The sequence below is a fragment of the Schistocerca piceifrons genome, chromosome 10 (assembly GCF_021461385.2).
Source record: "Schistocerca piceifrons isolate TAMUIC-IGC-003096 chromosome 10, iqSchPice1.1, whole genome shotgun sequence".
NCBI classification, from domain to species: Eukaryota; Metazoa; Arthropoda; class Insecta; order Orthoptera; family Acrididae; genus Schistocerca; species Schistocerca piceifrons.
Genome location: NC_060147.1, coordinates 107,051,762 through 107,068,880, shown reverse-complemented (window position 1 = coordinate 107,068,880; position 17,119 = coordinate 107,051,762). Strand labels below are relative to the sequence as shown.

Sequence of the window (17,119 nt, the reverse complement as noted above, 5' to 3'; positions counted from 1 at the left end):
CGTTCAACGTGACAGAAGTGCAACCCTTCTGCAAATTGCTGCAGAGTTCAATGCTGGGCCGTCAACAACTGCTAGCGCAAGAACCATTCAACGAAACATAAGCCATATGGGCGAAGACCCACTCGTGTATCCTTGATGACAGCACGACACAAAACTTTACACCTCGCCTGTGCCCGTCAGCACCGACATTGGACTGTTGTTAAAATTGTATCGAGGGGGTGGACGTATACGGGTTTGGAGACAACCTCATGAATATATGGAACCTGCATGTCAGCAGGGAACTGTTCAAGCTGGTGGACGCTCTGTAATGGTATGCGGCGTGTGCAGTTGGAGTGATCTGGATACGACACTGACGCGTGACACTTACGTAAGCATCCTGTTTTATCACCTAAATCCTTTCATGTCTAGCGTACATTCAACGGACTTAGGGCAACTCCAGCAGGACAATGCGACACCCCACACGTCTAGAATTGCTACAGAGTGGCTCCAGGAACGCTCCTCTGAGTTTAAACACTTCCGCTGTCCCCTAAACCTCCACACATATGAACATTACTGAGCATATTTGGGATGCCTTGCAAGGTGCTCTTCGTACTCTTACGGATTCATGGTGTCAATTTCCACCAGCAATACTTCAGACATTAGTTGAGTCCATGCTACGTCGTGTTGCGGCACTTCTGTGTGATCGTGGGACGCGACACCATATTAGGCTGGTGTACCAATTTCTTTGGCTCTTCAGGGTATATCCTGCCGTGGCATCGAGAATTTGCGTCCTAGTACTACAAAGTGGAAGCGGAATTGTCCGCAAGGAACGGAACTCGGTAGCTGTGATGGGTTATGTACATGTATTGACAAATAATTGTTTACAATTTCAGAAAAATTGGTTGATTTATTCAGCTGAGAAAGCCTCCCAAATGACAAGTCAATAGCGCGTTGTTGCTCGTCGGCCCTTACGCAAACATTGGTATTGATTGACAAAATTGTTGGATGTCGCCCTGAGGGATAACATGCCAAATTGTGTCCAACATCGCCAAAATCCCGAGCTGCTTAGAGGGCCCTGCCCATAATGTTCCAAATGTTTTCAGTTGGGGAGAGATGCTGCAACCTTGCTGTCCAATGCAGGATTTGTCAAGCACGAAGATAAGCAGTAGACACTCTCGCTGTGTGTGGGCGGGCATTATCTTGCTGTAACGTAATCCAAAGATGGCTTGCCATGAAGGGCAAGAAAACGGGCCGTGTAGTATCCTCGACATGGCACAGTGCTGCCAGGGTACCACGGATGACAACCAAAACGGTCCTGCTATGAATGCGATTGACAGTCAGGTTGGTATACCAACGTTGTGCGGGTCAGCTCGACACGTCTTCGCTGCTCATTAGTGCTCAGTTAAAAGCAGGACTCATCACTGAAGACAATTCTATTCCACTCAATGATATTCCAGGCCGAAGACGTGTTAGTAATTATTACAGACCTATTTTTGCGAGATCTACCTAAAACGTGCTTAAACTATAACAACAGTCAGTGAACAGTCTTACAGTTTGGGAAGTATAACGGCAGGTACGTGATCAGTCTTGTGTCGAAATAAACTAAAAGTTTTTCATCGATCAAAATAACGAATTATCTGTTCTTCTGGGACAGACAACGGAAAGGTGTTCAGTAACTCTGGTCCTATAAGTTAGACTTACAAAGGAATAACAGTGATCTGTAGTTGAATATTAAGATTTTTAATTTAATCCAGTTTATCAAGGAAGTTGTATTTTTTTGTGTCAGTTCGTTTAAACGTCACCAGGATGGGCATAAATTACCTAGCAACAACATAATCTTACTGATTGATTCGGTTGGCAATTTATTGCGTTCCTTTGTCCGTTGGGCGTTTGTAAAAGAGAACACCCATTCGACGTCATTATGAAATGGAATTGCAAAGTCATATTCTGCCAATTTCAAAAATTAGAAATAAAATTCTATGATGTGACTTGATAAGGTGTGCAATTTCCGTGAGAGGGGACCAATTTCGGGAAATTTTGCCACTTGATCAGAGAATTTGCTGTCGCCTAGCTTAACGTTTTTTCTAGAAAAGCACTGGATGGTGTATCTGTATATCCTGTAGGTATACCTCCATATTTCTGTTAATACTTATTTCTCGCCCTTACGTCAGTAGCCTGGATCGGGCCTTAGGCCGGTATTACACGATCAAATTTCTTTGTCAAATATTTGATCAAAGATGTGATGAAATATTCCTTCAAATATATTTGACAAAGATCTCTGACTTAGCGCTAGAAGGGGTATTACACTGTCATAACATTTTTCGTCAAAGTTCAAGATGGCTGACCACAACTACTTGTTATTAACCGCAGCAGTTGCATGTACCTCAATTGCACTGTGTGCACATGTGGAAGAGAAGCGGGCAAAAAGAATACGTACCTGGGTGAAGCCGTGGGTTTTACGACGACACGATAAAAGCATTCAACAAAACTTGTTACGTGAGCTTATAGAGGCGGACGTCAAGTCGTACATCGATTACTTAATAATGGATGAGCGTACCTTTCTGTATGTGCTCAGTGAAGTGTCTCGTCTTATCACAAAGCACAATACTCACTTAAGAACTGCTACATCTGTAGAAGACAGGCTCACTGTAACACTCCGATTCCTGGCTACAGGAGAGGGTTAGGTTAGGTTAGGTTAGGTTAGGTTACGTCAGGTCAGGTCTCCAATCTACTTACTCTATTTCTGTATTCAGGGTGCCTCACGTTGTAAAGGGCCTCATCAGCTTCATACATCTCTATTAATTTTGTGGTTGTTGGCACACGCTAATTGTATTTACCGGCAATGTTTATAAATACACTACAGATGACAGAACGCTGCAGCGATGCTAGCGCTCCATATCACATTGCAGTGAACAGAAGACAAGCGACTTCTTTGATCAAATCTACAGCGAGGCCCTAGATTTGATCAAATATTGGACAACATTTGACAAAGTTCCCTATTAGACCATCAAATATCTTTGACAGAGATTTTTGACAAAGATATTTGACAAAGAAATTTAATAGTGTAATACCGGCCTTACGTCAGTAGCTAGGAACCGGCAGTTACGCATTCTCCGCCTGGTCAATGTGAAGTCAAATGGGACTTGTATACAAGACAGTAAAATGCGGGATAACCTGGCAACCCTAACTACTGAAAGCGGACGCCTCTGGCGAAAATACGTGACACCACGGGATGGCTGGCAGCTGACGGCCAGGGCTGAAGCAACAGGTGGCTCCGCCGCTACAAGCACCCTCCCTCCCTCCCTGCACCCCGCCTACCACTTGTCACGGCTGACCGCTCCCAGGGGAGCCGGCTCACTCTGCCACTCCTCTATACTCCACTGCGTCCTCCAAAACAAGACGCTGGGACCTGTACCAGACGATTCGCGCTTGACGGCAACGTAAAGTCACAGAATGCAATGGAACGTCGCTGTGCTACATCTAGACGGCACCAAAGGCCCAAGCTGTCACTTTCCGTAACCAGTTCTCCTATGTTTATTAGGATTACTGAGTACCCAAAGTCGCCGGGTGTTGTTGTGGTCTTCAGTCCGAAGATTTGTTTCATGCAATGCTCGATCCTGAGCGAGCCTCCTCATCTCCGAATAACTACTGCAACCTTTCTGAATCCGGTTAAGGTATTTGTGTCCTCTCCTCACTCTACGATTTTTACCCTCCACACTACCCTACTAAGTTTATGATACCTCGATGTCTCATAATGTGTCCTACCAACCAATCCCTTCTTTTGCTCAAGTTGTGCCACAAATTTTTTGTCTTCCCAATTGTATTCAGTACTTTCTCATTAGTTCAGCTTTCTTCTACAGAACCACATTTCGAAAGCTTCTATTCTCTTTTTATCCAAGCTGTTTATCGTCCATGTTCTGCTTCAGTACGTGGCTACACTCCATACATATACCTTCCTGACACTTAAATCTATACTCGATGTTAACAAATTTCTTTTCTTCAGAAACTCTTCTCTTGCCATTCCCAGTCCAGATTTAATATCCTCCCTACTTCGGCCATCATCAGTTATTTTGCTGCCAAAATAGCAAAAATCATCAACTACTTTGTCTCATTTTATAGTCTAATATCTTGAGCTTCACCTAATTTTTTATTTCGACCACATTCCATTACCCTTATTTTCCTTTGGTTCATGTCATCTTATATCCTCCATTCGCGATCTTGACAATTCCGTTCAACTGCCCTTCCAAGTCCTTTCAGTCTCTGAGAGAGTTACAAAAATGGTTCAAATGGCTCTGAGTCATCTGACGGCATCAGTCCCTGACAACTTAGAACTACTTAAACCTAACTAACGTAAGGACATCACAAACATCCATGTCCGAGGAAGGATTCGGACCTGCGACCGTAGCAGTCGCGTTGTCCCGGACTGAAGCGCCTAGAACCGCTCGTCCACCGCGGCTGAGAGAATTACAATATCATTGTCAAACTTCAGGCTATTTGCTTCTTCTCCCTGGATTTTAATTCCTACTCCAACTTTTTCTTTTGTTTCCTTGACGCCTTGCTGAGTATATTGATTGAATAACATCAGGGACAGGCTAGAACCCTATCTCACTCCCGTCTCAACTACTGCTTCCCTTTTGTGCCCCACGACTCTTACAACTGCCGTTTGGATTCTGTACAAATATAGCCTTTCGCTTCCTGTGTTTTACTCCTGCTGCTCTCAGAATTTCGAGTATTTCAGTCGACGCCGTCAAAAGCTTTTTCTAAGTTTCTTCTTTCGCTTCCGCAGTTTTCGCAGGGTTGGCGTGCTTACAATCGGATTCGCAAGGTTAATAGGAAGGGGTGGCCGGATGCCCTTCCTGCCGCCACCCTGTACCCTCCAGGACGGAATCAGTGTACTCCATCTGTCTGCGCCTGATGTAAACCATGAAATAGTGCGAACGTCTTTCAAATGTCTGCGAGTCGTGTAACTGAGGTGGGACGTGGGGATCAGCCAGGTATTCACATAGGGGGATGTGGAAAACAGCCTAAAACACACATACAGGCTGGCCGGCACACCAGCCCTCATCGCTAATCCAGCCAGCGCGCCTACCCGAGTCCAGGAAGCAGCGATTTGGGCTCTCGGCTAAACTGGCTGGTCAAATGGTTCAAATGGCTCTAAGCACTATGGGACTTAACTGCTGTGGTCATTAGTCCTCTAGAACTTAGAACTACTTAAACCTAACTAACCTAAGGACATCACACACATCCATGCCCGAGGCAGGATTCGAACCTGCGACCGTATCGGTCGCGCGGTTCCGGATCCGTTCGGCCACTCCGGCCGGCTAACTGGCTGGTCAAAGCTTTTTCTAAGTATATATGTTAAAATGATATAAACGTAGGTTGCCTTCCCATAACCAACCTTCTAAGTCGTGGATACAATACTGCCTCTCGTGTTCCTACATTTCGCCTGGGTATGCACATATTTATTCCAATTCTTCTTACCACCCATCTCTCTGTCAATCTCCTCAGCCCTCCTCCCTGTTCATCTGCCTCTCCCCCTCCCCTGTGTCCACCTCCACCATCCCCCACTCTTTGTCCACTTCCTCCGTCCTCCATTTTCTGTCCAGTTGCTCCTCCCCAGTCTGTCTGTCTGATCTTTCCTCTCTCTGCTATATCTGCAGGTAAAAAAAAAAAAAATCCACTCTACTCAGAAGACTGCAAGAGCTGACAAGTGCGAGAATTATGGCACAATGCATCCAAGTTACTGACAAGAATAATGTGCACAAGAATGGAAAAGAAAATTGAGGATGTGCTAGATGACCACCTGTTTGGCATTAGGGAAGGTAAAGGCACCAGAAAGGCCTTTCTGACGTTGCAGCTGATAATGAAAGCAAGACTAAAGAAAAATCAAGACACGTTCATAGAATTTGTCGGCCTGGAAAAGGCATTCGACATGTAAAATGGTGCAAGATGTTCGAAATTCTGAGGAAAATAGGGGTAAGCTATAGGGAGAGAAGTGTACAAGTAATGTAGAGAGTACACAACGGCCAAGAGGGAGTAATAGGAGTGCATGACCAAGAACAAAGTGTTCAGATTAAAAATGGTGCAAGGCAGGGATGTAGTCTTTCGCCCCTAGTGTTCAATCTGTACATCGAAGAAGAAATGATGGAAATAAAAGAAGAATTCAGGACTGGAATTAAAATTCAAGGTGAAAGGATATCACTGATACGATTCGCTGGTGACATTGCTGTCGTGAGTGTAAGTGAAGATTTACATGATCTGCAAAATGGCTCTGAGCACTATGGGACTCAACTGCTGAGGTCATTAGTCCCCTAGAACTTAGAACTAGTTAAACCTAACTAACCTAAGGACATCACAAACATCCATGCCCGAGGCAGGATTCGAACCTGCGACCGTAGCGGTCTTGCGGTTCCAGACTGCAGCGCCTTTAACCGCACGGCCACTTCGGCCGGCACATGATCTGCTGAATGGAATGAACACTCTAATGAACACGGAATATGGATTGAGAGTAAATCGAAGAAAGACAAAAGTAATGAGTAGAAATGAGAACAGCGAGAAACTTAACATCAGAAATGATGGTTACGAAGCAGACGAAGTTAAGGAATTCTACTACCTAGGCAGCAAAATTATCAGTGACGGACGGAACAAGGAGGACATCAAAAGCAGACTAGCACTGGGAAAAAGGGCGTTCCTGGCCAAGAGTCAGATAGGCTTTAATTTGAGGAAGAAATTTCTGAGAATGTACCTTTGCAGCACAGCGTTTTATGTGGTGAAACATGGGCAGTGGGAAAACCGGAACAGGAAAGAATCGAAGTATTTGAGATGTGGTGCTACAGCCGGATGTTGAAAATTAGGTGGACTGATAGGGTAAGGAATATGGAGGTTTTGCGAAGAATCGGATACAGAACGAATATGTAGAAAACACTGACAAGGAGAAAGGAGATAGGACATCTGTTAAGATATCACTAGGGAATGACTTCTATGGTACTAGATGGAGCTGAATAGGGCAAAAACTGTACAGGAAGGCAGAGGCTGGAATACATATAGCAAATAATTGAGGATGTAGGTTGCAAGTGCTATTCTGAGATAAAAAGGTTGACACAGAAGAGGAACTCGTGGCGGGCCGCATCAAACCATTCAGAAGACTGATGACTAAAAAAAGAAAGAACAAAGGGAGCTGGATATCGAGGCTTACGTCTGAGCTCTGGGCTGGCCCGCTGTGTGCTAGGCGGTCATCTATGAACAAATACCGCGGCGCCGGATGTCAGAGTCTGCTCCTTTGCGTCCATCCTCTCCCTTTTCTTATCCAGTTCGACCTCCCTCGTCTCTATTTCCATCAGTAATTCTTCGCAGATAATAAATTATATGTCTACCAAGTTTCGATGAAATTGATTTAGGAGTATAGGAGCAGTTTTCTATCCGTAGCTTTGCTCGCAGACGCACGTACCACATATATTTAATGTATCTGACACATGTTAATACACTTACACTGAGGGGCCAGAACATTAGGACCACCTGCTTGTTTAACGGTATTTGGAACGAAATGCATCACTGATTCTGCGTATCGGGGACCCGACAACCTGTTGGTAGGTTTGTGGAGGTTCAAATGGCTCTGAGCACTGTGGGACTTAACATCTGAGGTCATCAGTCCCCTACTACTTAAAACTACTTAAACCTAACCAACCCAAGGACATCACACACATCCATGCCCGAGGCAGGATTAGAACCTGCGACCGTAGCAGTCCCGCGGTTCCGGACTGCAGCGCCTAGAACCGCACGGCCACCACGGCCGGCGTTTGTGGAGGTATGTGGCACTGTAGCACGGTTCTGGCTCCAAGACACGGACAATTATACAGCTGAAAGAAGATATCGTCCTCGGGGATGCAGGTGGTTTGCAGCTGTCAGTGGTTCTTCGCTTACTACCGGAGGTCCCATGCAACCGCAGGAGGTGGTCTTCCATAGCATAAGACTGCTCCCACCAGCCTGCGTCCGTGCCACGCTGCAAGTTTCGAGCCGCCGTTCACCTCTATGGCGGCATTTGTTGATCATCGGCTTAGTGTAACAAAAATGACATTCACCCGAAGAACCGACACGTTACCATTGATCGATGGTCGAATACCAGTTGTCGCGTGCGCACAGCAATCGTAATTGAAGGTGTCGTTGGGTCAACATGTGAACACTTATGAGCAGTCTACTGCGGAGCTGCATGTTCAACAAGCTAAAAAGAGAATAGAAGCTTTCGATATGTGGTGCTACAGAAGAGTGCTGAAAGTTAGACGAGTAGATCACGTAACCAATGACAAGGTTAGAGTAGAACTGGGGAGAAAAGAGATTTGTGGCACAACTTGACTAAAAGAAGGGTTTGGTTGATAGTACACATTCTGAGACGTCAAAGGATCACCAATTTAGGACTGGAGGCTAGCGTGTGGGGAGAAAAATAGTAGAGGGAGACCAAGAGATGAATACAGTAAACAGATTTAGAAGAATGAAGGTTGCAGTAGTTACTTGGAGATAAATAGGCTTGCACTGAATAGAGTAGCACAGAGAGGTGCATCAAACCAGTCTTCGGACAGAAGACCACAACGTCATGATCATCATCATAATCATCATTGCCAACAACAACAACAACAACAACAACATCCCAACAGGACTCAAAAGTGTTCCAAATGAAGCACCAAAGTAGTCTACAATGCCGTGACTTTACCAATCTTCTTTTGGCACCCTAGGAACTGGATGACATGTGGCTGGGGAATATTTGTTGGACGGAGAAAGCGCATTTTGCTCCACACGGTGTCGCGAATGCACAGAACGGTCACATATGGAGTTCTGCTCCATCACATGTTTTGCAGGAACATCCACAGCTCTCAGCTTATGTGACTGGGTGGCGCGGTTTCAGAAGTTCCTTCGGTATCGGTCCGTTTTTAATCGAGAAGGCGACATCTCACGAACCTGTTAGGTGTACGGCGACATCTTCACATTATAAGGACCTCCTTGAGTAACACGTGATTCCACCTTTGCGGACGCAGGGGAGGCGTAAAGCTTTGTGTCGTGCAGTCATCAAGGGTTTCGTTGAATGGCTCGCACGTTGACAGTTGTTGATGACCCAGCATTGATATCTGCAGGAATTTGCGGAAGAGTTGTACTTCTGTCACGTTGAACGATTCTCTTCAGTCGTCGCTGGTCCCGTTCTTGCAGGATCTTTTTCCGAACGCAGCGATGTCGGAGGTTTGATGTTTTACCGGAGTCCTGATGTTCACGGTACACTCATGAAATGGTCGCACGGAAAAATCCCCACTTGAACGCTACCTCGGAGATACTGCGTCACATCACTTCTGCGCCGACTATAACACCACTTACAAATTCACTTAACTCTTGATAACCTGCCATTGTAACAGCAGTAACCGAACTAACAACTGCGCCAGACACTTGTTGTCTTATATAGGCGTTGCAGACCGCAGAGCCGTATTCTGCCTGTTTACATGTACAGGGTGTTTCAAAAATGACCGGTACATTTGAAACGGCAATAAAAACTAAACGAGCAGCGACAGAAATACACCGTTTGTTGCAATATGCTTGGGACAACAGTACATTTTCAGGCGTACAAACTTTCGAAATTACAGTAGTTACAATTTTCAACAACAGATGGCGCTGCAAGTGATGTGAAAGATATAGAAGACAACGCAGTCTGTGGGTGCGCCATTCTGTACGTCGTCTTTCTGCTGTAAGCGTGTGCTGTTCACAACGTGCAAGTGTGCTGTAGACAACATGGTTTATTCCTTAGAACAGAGGATTTCTCTGGTGTTGGAATTCCACCGCCTAGAACACAGTGTTGTTGCAACAAGACGACGTTTTCAACGGAGGTTTAATGTAACCAAAGGACCGAAAAGCGATACAATAAAGGATCTGTTTGAAAAATTTCAACGGACTGGGAACGTGACGGATGAACGTGCTGGAAAGGTAGGGCGACCGCGTACGGCAACCACAGAGGGCAACGCGCAGCTAGTGCAGCAGGTGATCCGACAGCGGCCTCGGGTTTCCGTTCGCCGTGTTGCAGCTGCGGTCCAAATGACGCCAACGTCCACGTATCGTCTCATGCGCCAGAGTTTACACCTCTATCCATACAAAATTCAAACGCGGCAACCCCTCAGCGCCGCTACCATTGCTGCACGAGAGACATTCGCTAACGATATAGTGCACAGGATTGATGACGGCGATATGCATGTGGGCAGCATTTGGTTTACTGACGAAGCTTATTTTTACCTGGATGGCTTCGTCAATAAACAGAACTGGCGCATATGGGGAACCGAAAAGCCCCATGTTGCAGTCCCATCGTCCCTGCATCCTCAAAAAGTACTGGTCTGGCCGCCATTTCTTCCAAAGGAATCATTGGCCCATTTTTCAGATCCGAAACGATTACTGCATCACGCTATCTGGACATTCTTCGTGAATTTGTGGCGGTACAAACTGCCTTAGACGACACTGCGAACACCTCGTGGTTTATGCAAGATGGTGCCCGGCCACATCGCACGGCCGACGTCTTTAATTTCCTGAATGAATATTTCGATGATCGTGTGATTGCTTTGGGCTATCCGAAACATACAGGAGGCGTCGTGGATTGGCCTCCCTATTCGCCAGACATGAACCCCTGTGACTTCTTTCTGTGGGGACACTTGAAAGACCAGGTGTACCGTCAGAATCCAGAAACAATTGAACAGCTGAAGCAGTACATCTCATCTGCATGTGAAGCCATTCCGCCAGACACGTTGTCAAAGGTTTCGGGTAATTTCATTCAGAGACTACGCCATATTATTGCTACGCATGGTGGATATGTGGAAAATATCGTACTATAGAGTTTCCCAGACCGCAGCGCCATCTGTTGTTGGAAATTGTAACTACTGTAATTTCGAAAGTTTGTCTGCCTGAAAATGTACTGTTGTCCCAAGCATATTGCAACAAACGGTGTATTTCTATCGCTGCTCGTTTAGTTTTTTATTGCCGTTTCAAATATACCGGTCATTTTTGAAACACCCTGTATATTTGAATATTCATGCCTATAGCAGTTCCTTCAGCGGTTCAGTGTAATATTGTATCAAGTTAAGGCACACAAACACACTGCGAGATGTACACAGTGCACTGTAAATTAATGCGAGCTGCTTGCTACACGGACATCTGAAGGAAAGAGGCCAGTTCCAATGGAACCTAGGTGACACCACAACACTATTGTTGTGGATACTCATCAGTGCCCTTTGTGCGAAAACTGGTCAAGTACACAACAGAGACGCTTAGTCTTTATATGTTTAAACTTGTCTTTTTTTTATCAGCAAATGGCTATGATAGAATATCCTAAACGAAAGTTTATAGTTGTGATAGCTGATAGAAAACTTTTGATCGGTAGGGTAGGGTAGAATTCTCCAGCCAACCGATGATAAGGGTATTGGTCTGCAGCTTTTTCAATCCATTATTTTACCCCCCTTACACGTGGTAACCATCTGCGCTTCTTTCCAGTCACTTCGAACAAGCCGCGCGGTCTAGGGCGTCTTGTCACGTTCTGCGCGGCTCCGTTTGTCGCAGGTACGAGTCCTCCGTCGGCCATGAGTGTGTGTGTTGTCCATAGCGTAAGTTAATTTAAGTTAGATTAAGTAGTGTGTAAGCTTAGGGACCGATGACCTAAGCAGTTTGGTCCCATAAGGTCTTACCACAAATTTATAATTTTATATCGAACAATCTGCTGGTCAGGATAATGGCGAGAAATGGTAGCTAAGTATGGGTCCAGTGCTGAAGGGTGTTCTTCGACATGTCAGTTAATTTGTAGGAAGGGGATAAGTGAGGGGGAGGCGTGGGGGAGGGGTGTGTGGAAGAAATGCCGCTATTGAATCATGTACCCTCTGCCACACACCGCACGGTGTGCTGCATTTGCAGACGTAGCTGGAGATTCGGGCGAAGAGGCGGAGCGACGGTCCAGTTCCAGAAATAGTGTCCCTACCTATACGGCTATCTCCAGGGAGGTTTTATTGTGCGCGGCAGCATTAGAGGTCAGTCGCAGCCGATATTCGGCCGGCAGTTAGCAGTAACAAGCAGCTAACGAGGCGTTCCGCCTCCACTTCAGGTCGTAAAGCGGCAGAGGCGCCAGAGGGTGTTCCAGACCACAAGCAGCTGACCATACGCTAAAGCCGCGCTTCTGCAGGCAGTACCTTCATCCAGGTACGGTAAAAGGAGAAGATTATGGGCGTGAAACCCCCACCCAGTAAAAAAAGAGCATTTCAGTATAATTGTTTAAACTTATACATGAGCCAATAATAAGCAAGAAAAGTAAGAGTCTCGAAACTATAAAAGTTTCTAGAAAATTAGAACCGAAACTGAGGAAACAAATATTGTTATTATTATTATTATCGTATGCATCAATTACGGTAATACACATTTGGAAAACAAAGAAATGTATATAAAAATGAACATGTGAAATTATATACAGTACACAAGTTTTGAAACAGCTCAGACTACACTCGAATGTTGATGGACATGATCCAGTGGAGTGAATCGTGGGATGCTTGATGGAGCTTCTCAATGCCACCAGGGAAGCGTCTGATTGGACATTCATTCAGAATGTGGCTCATTGTTTGGGTGTCACCACAGTCACACACACTATCACTTGAAAAGCCCCACTTGTGCATGTTGTATTTGCACCTACCCTCTTCAGTCCGATATCTTTTTAACTGCACCCACACCTCCCTCGGTTGGTGGAAGCCTGGAACTGGAACTGTTGGATTGTCTACAAATTCGTGGTTTCGGGTTCTTGTTTCCACTCTGCGTCCTGGTCGAATCCTGTGGATAGCATTTGGACTCCCATTTCATATGCTGGTCTTCTAGATTTGAGGCGTTTTCCTGGGCAGTGATAGCAAATCGTCATGAAGAGAGGTCGAGTTGTTTTCAGAAACTTGCCGACAGAGGTTGTAAAGAGCAACCTTTCGACGGAGGTCTGGTGGACAGCTGCTTGAAAGGACTGGTAGCCAACAAGTGGGTGTAGACCGGACTGTACCTCTAATTACTCTCATAACTGAGTTCGGTTGGACGTCTACTTTCATTACGTGGGCCCTTCGGAGCCAAATTGGTGCACAGTATTCTGCTGTAGAGTATACCAGTGGAAGGGATGCTCCTCGGAGGACTGATGTGGTTGCTCCCTATGTACTGCCTGCAAGCTTTCTCACAAGGTTCACTACTGTTTGTATCTTCTTGGCCAAGTATCTTCATCAGTATGGGACCCTTACCAGGTTGGATTAATAGAAGAGATAGACATGATCCAGCGAAAAGCAGCGCGATTCGTCATGGGGACATTTAGTCAGCGCGAGAGCGTTACGGAGATGCTGTACAAGCTCCAGTGGCGGACACTTCAAGAAAGGCGTTACGCAATACGGAGAGGTTTATTATCGAAATTACGAGAGAGCACACTCCGGGAAGAGATGGGCAACATATTACTACCGCCCACATATATCTCGCGTAATGATCACAACGAAAAGATCCGAGAAATTAGAGCAAATACGGAGACTTACAAGCAGTCGTTCTTCCCACGCACAATTCGTGAATGGAACAGGGAAGGGGGGATCAGATAGTGGTACAATAAGTACCCTCCGCCACACACCGTAAGGTGGCTCGCGGAGTATAGATGTAGATGTAGAAGTTGGAAAGGCGGTTTTTAGTATGTTGAAGTTCTGTCCAGAGTGACTCCCAGATATTTTGGGCTTTCGTTGTATCTGACTGTGACAAGAGGGCCGAACTGTGGACTGATCTTTGCTGATGAAAGGTGAATAGAGAGGTGGAACAGGCTTACTTCGGTTTTAGAAACATTTGGTCTCAGACGCCATGTCTCAACAAATATTAAGACCACCTTCTTAATAATAGGTTGCTTGCCTACCTTTGAATTACAATACAACAGCGACTCTAACTGGAAAGGATTAGACAAGCCCTTGTTAGGTTTTCGGAGGTATGTGGATTCAGATGTCTACGCACGGGTACACAAGTCCTGTAAATTGCATGCTGATGGTATGTGGGACCAGAGCTAGCAACAGACAGCGTCTCATAGTGTTCCATCAGTGGCCAAGACATCAACAGGTCTTCACCGTCATGCTGCTCACGATGTAGCACGATTCTGCGGCTGAGACAGTCAATTACCCTGCTAGAAGATGCCATCGTTGTCAGGGAGGCCGTAAGTGTGAAGGTATGCAGGTGCACCGCATAACGTTGGCATAGCTCGAAGCTTGTCACGGTGCTTTCGATTGCTGCAAGCTCCATGGAAACGCAGAGGAATGTTCCTCACAGTGCAATACTACCTCCAGTGGTCTGTATCCTTCGTACGGTGCATGTTCCAAGGAGCCATTCACCTGGATGGTGGCGTATCTGGACACAACCATCAACCTGATGTAAAAGAGATGAGGATCAGGCGACACGTTTTCATTGACCAAAAATGTGCAAACTCTATGGTCCCGTGCCCACTGCAGTCATAGTTGACTATGTCGTTGGGTCAGCATGCGATCTGGTATAATGCTCTCCTGTGGAACCTGACGTTCAAAAATGTGCGCTATGAAGTGCTTGTGCTGCCACCACCATTGTTCAGGGTGGTTATAAATAAACTGCAGTGTCGTTTGTATACATCGCAGGGCGCAGGGTATGTTCATTAACCAGAGCGCTCGTAGAACATGCTGAACATAGTTCCACTTCCCGCCACCAGGTGAAAATATGGTGGATGAAGCAGTCAGAATGTGGTGTGGGTGGGTGCAGGAGGAGGGGAAGATCTACCAAACGTGATAGTGACACGTTTATTAGGATATGATTACGACAAGTGTTCATTCCGGTCTCCAGATTCAGAAACATACTACATCCATAACATGGCATGGTCGAAACCTGCTCGCAGGACATCCAGTGTAATCGGAGCGATGTCTCATCGTATGCTGTCCTTCACATCAGGAAGAGTCCAGATACATGCTTGATTAACACGATCTTTCAGATATCCACACTGCCACAATTCGCATTGATTTAGATCAGAGGATGTGGAAGGCCAAACACGTTGAAAATGTCGAGATGAAGTGGTCGTTGCCGGAGGTATCTCGGAGCAGATCTTACACATGACAATCTACATGTGGCGTCACCCCATCTTGCCTATAAATAATATTTCCGCGAAATGTAAGTTGGCGGCAGTAAAATTGTACTGCAGTCAGCCTCAAATGCTGGTTCTCTAAATTTCCTCAGTAGCGATTCACGAAAAGAACGCCTTCTTTCCTCTAGAGACTCCCACCCGAGTTCCTCAGGCATTTCCGAAACATTCGCGTGATGATCAAACCTACCAGTAACAAATCTAGCAGCCCGCCTCTGAATTGCTTCTATGTCCTCCCTCAATCCGACCTGATAGGGATCCCAATCGCTCGAGCAGTACTCAAGAAGAGGTCGTATTAGTGTTTTATAAGCGGTCAAGCGGTCTCCTTTACAGTTGAACCACGTCTTCCAAAAATTCTACCAATGAACCGAAGGCGACCATCCGCCTTCCCCACAACTGTCATTACATGCTTGTCCCACTTCATATCGCTCTGCAATGTTACGCCCAAATATTTAATCGACGTGACTGTGTCAAGCGCTACACTACTAATGGAGTATTCAAACATTACAGGATTCTTTTTCCTATTCATTTGCATTAATTCACATTTATCTATATCTTGACAGGGAGGTCGGAAAATTGAGCTTGTCTATTGTTCAAGATTTTTGGAATACTTTACAGACGTGTTGGAGTGTAGGATCTGCAAAAACATTACAAAATATTATCTCCAGAATGCCAGGAGTTTATGTATCTGTAATCACGGCAAAGGGCAGATCCATTGAAGAGGCTAAAATCTGAACCATATTGTATTTTACCTAGTGACAGAGAGAGAAGACTCCTATTTTCTTGATCTGTTTAGTTTGTACGATGTGTGATTAGACTGAAATAAAGTATGTACCTTTTTTCGTGGGTGATCGAAAGCTTTTGACCGGTGGTGTATACGAAATCTGTGGCAAGGTCGTAAGTGGGGTATTGATATAGGTAGACTACAGTGTTATCTCGACAACAGTCATACTTGGTCGGAACACTAGGAGTGGACGGGTGGCAATCCGTGAGGTCACCTTTTAACCCCAGAGAAAAAACCCGATACTCATTTTACAGTGAGCTAAGTGGACCTGGTGCCATGCAGGAGGGACTGGAACGAGAACAAAATGCCTGTTTTTACATGGAATTAAACCAGTGACGTCCATTGACGATTATCGTGCCACACTTGATGCAAGGCACTACCAAAAGCTAAAATTAAAGACTTCCACGTCTAAACTGTTCTACAGGATTAGTGGCGTGTTGCTTGACAAGTCACGCCGATTAGATATCTGGGTCCAACGTTGCACAGCGATGTGAAATGGAATGAGCGGGTAAGGCTGGTGTTAGGGAGGGTGAGTGGTCGACATCGTTATAATGGGAGAGTCTTAGGAGAGTGTATGTCCGCATCTCGTGGTCGTGCGGTAGCGTTCTCGCTTCCCGCACCCGAGTTCCCGGGTTCGATTTCCGGCGGGGTAAGGGATTTTCTCTGCCTCGTGATGACTGGGTGTTGTGTGATGTCCTTAGGTTAGTTCGCTTTAAGTAGTTCTAAGTTCTAGGGGACTGATGACCATAGATGTTAAGTCCCATTGCGCTCAGAGCCATTTGAACCATTTTTTTCTTAGGAGAGTGTATTTCGTCTGTAAAAGAGACTACACATAAAACACTAATGCAACGCATTCTTGAGTACTGCTAGAGTGTTCGGGCTTAAATTAAGACACAGAAACAATTCAGAGGCATGCTGCTAGATATGTTACTGGTAGGTTTGATCAATAGGCAAGTAATATAGAAATAGTACGTGAACTCAAACTGAAATCTCTTTGTGAAACATTATCGAGAAAGTTACGAGCACCGGCAATTATAACAATGCAGAATGATCCTACAACGACCAACGTAATAACTATCATGAAGACCAGAGTTAAAAAATGAGGCGGTCGTATTTCCTTTGCTCCGTTTTCGAGTGTAATGGGAAAGAAAAAGACTGAAGGGTGGCTCGAGGACTATGTATGTCGATGTAGAAGTAACAGTTGCTTCTTCTGT

At 45.5% G+C, this 17,119-nt stretch overlaps 1 protein-coding gene across 1 annotated transcript in view; it reads right to left on the bottom strand.

Annotated features, from left to right (window-relative positions):
• The window catches only part of LOC124719043 (short neuropeptide F), a 559,557-nt gene that overhangs the window by 409,451 nt on the left and 132,987 nt on the right, over positions 1 to 17,119 (bottom strand). The gene's annotated exons all lie outside the window — the stretch shown is intronic.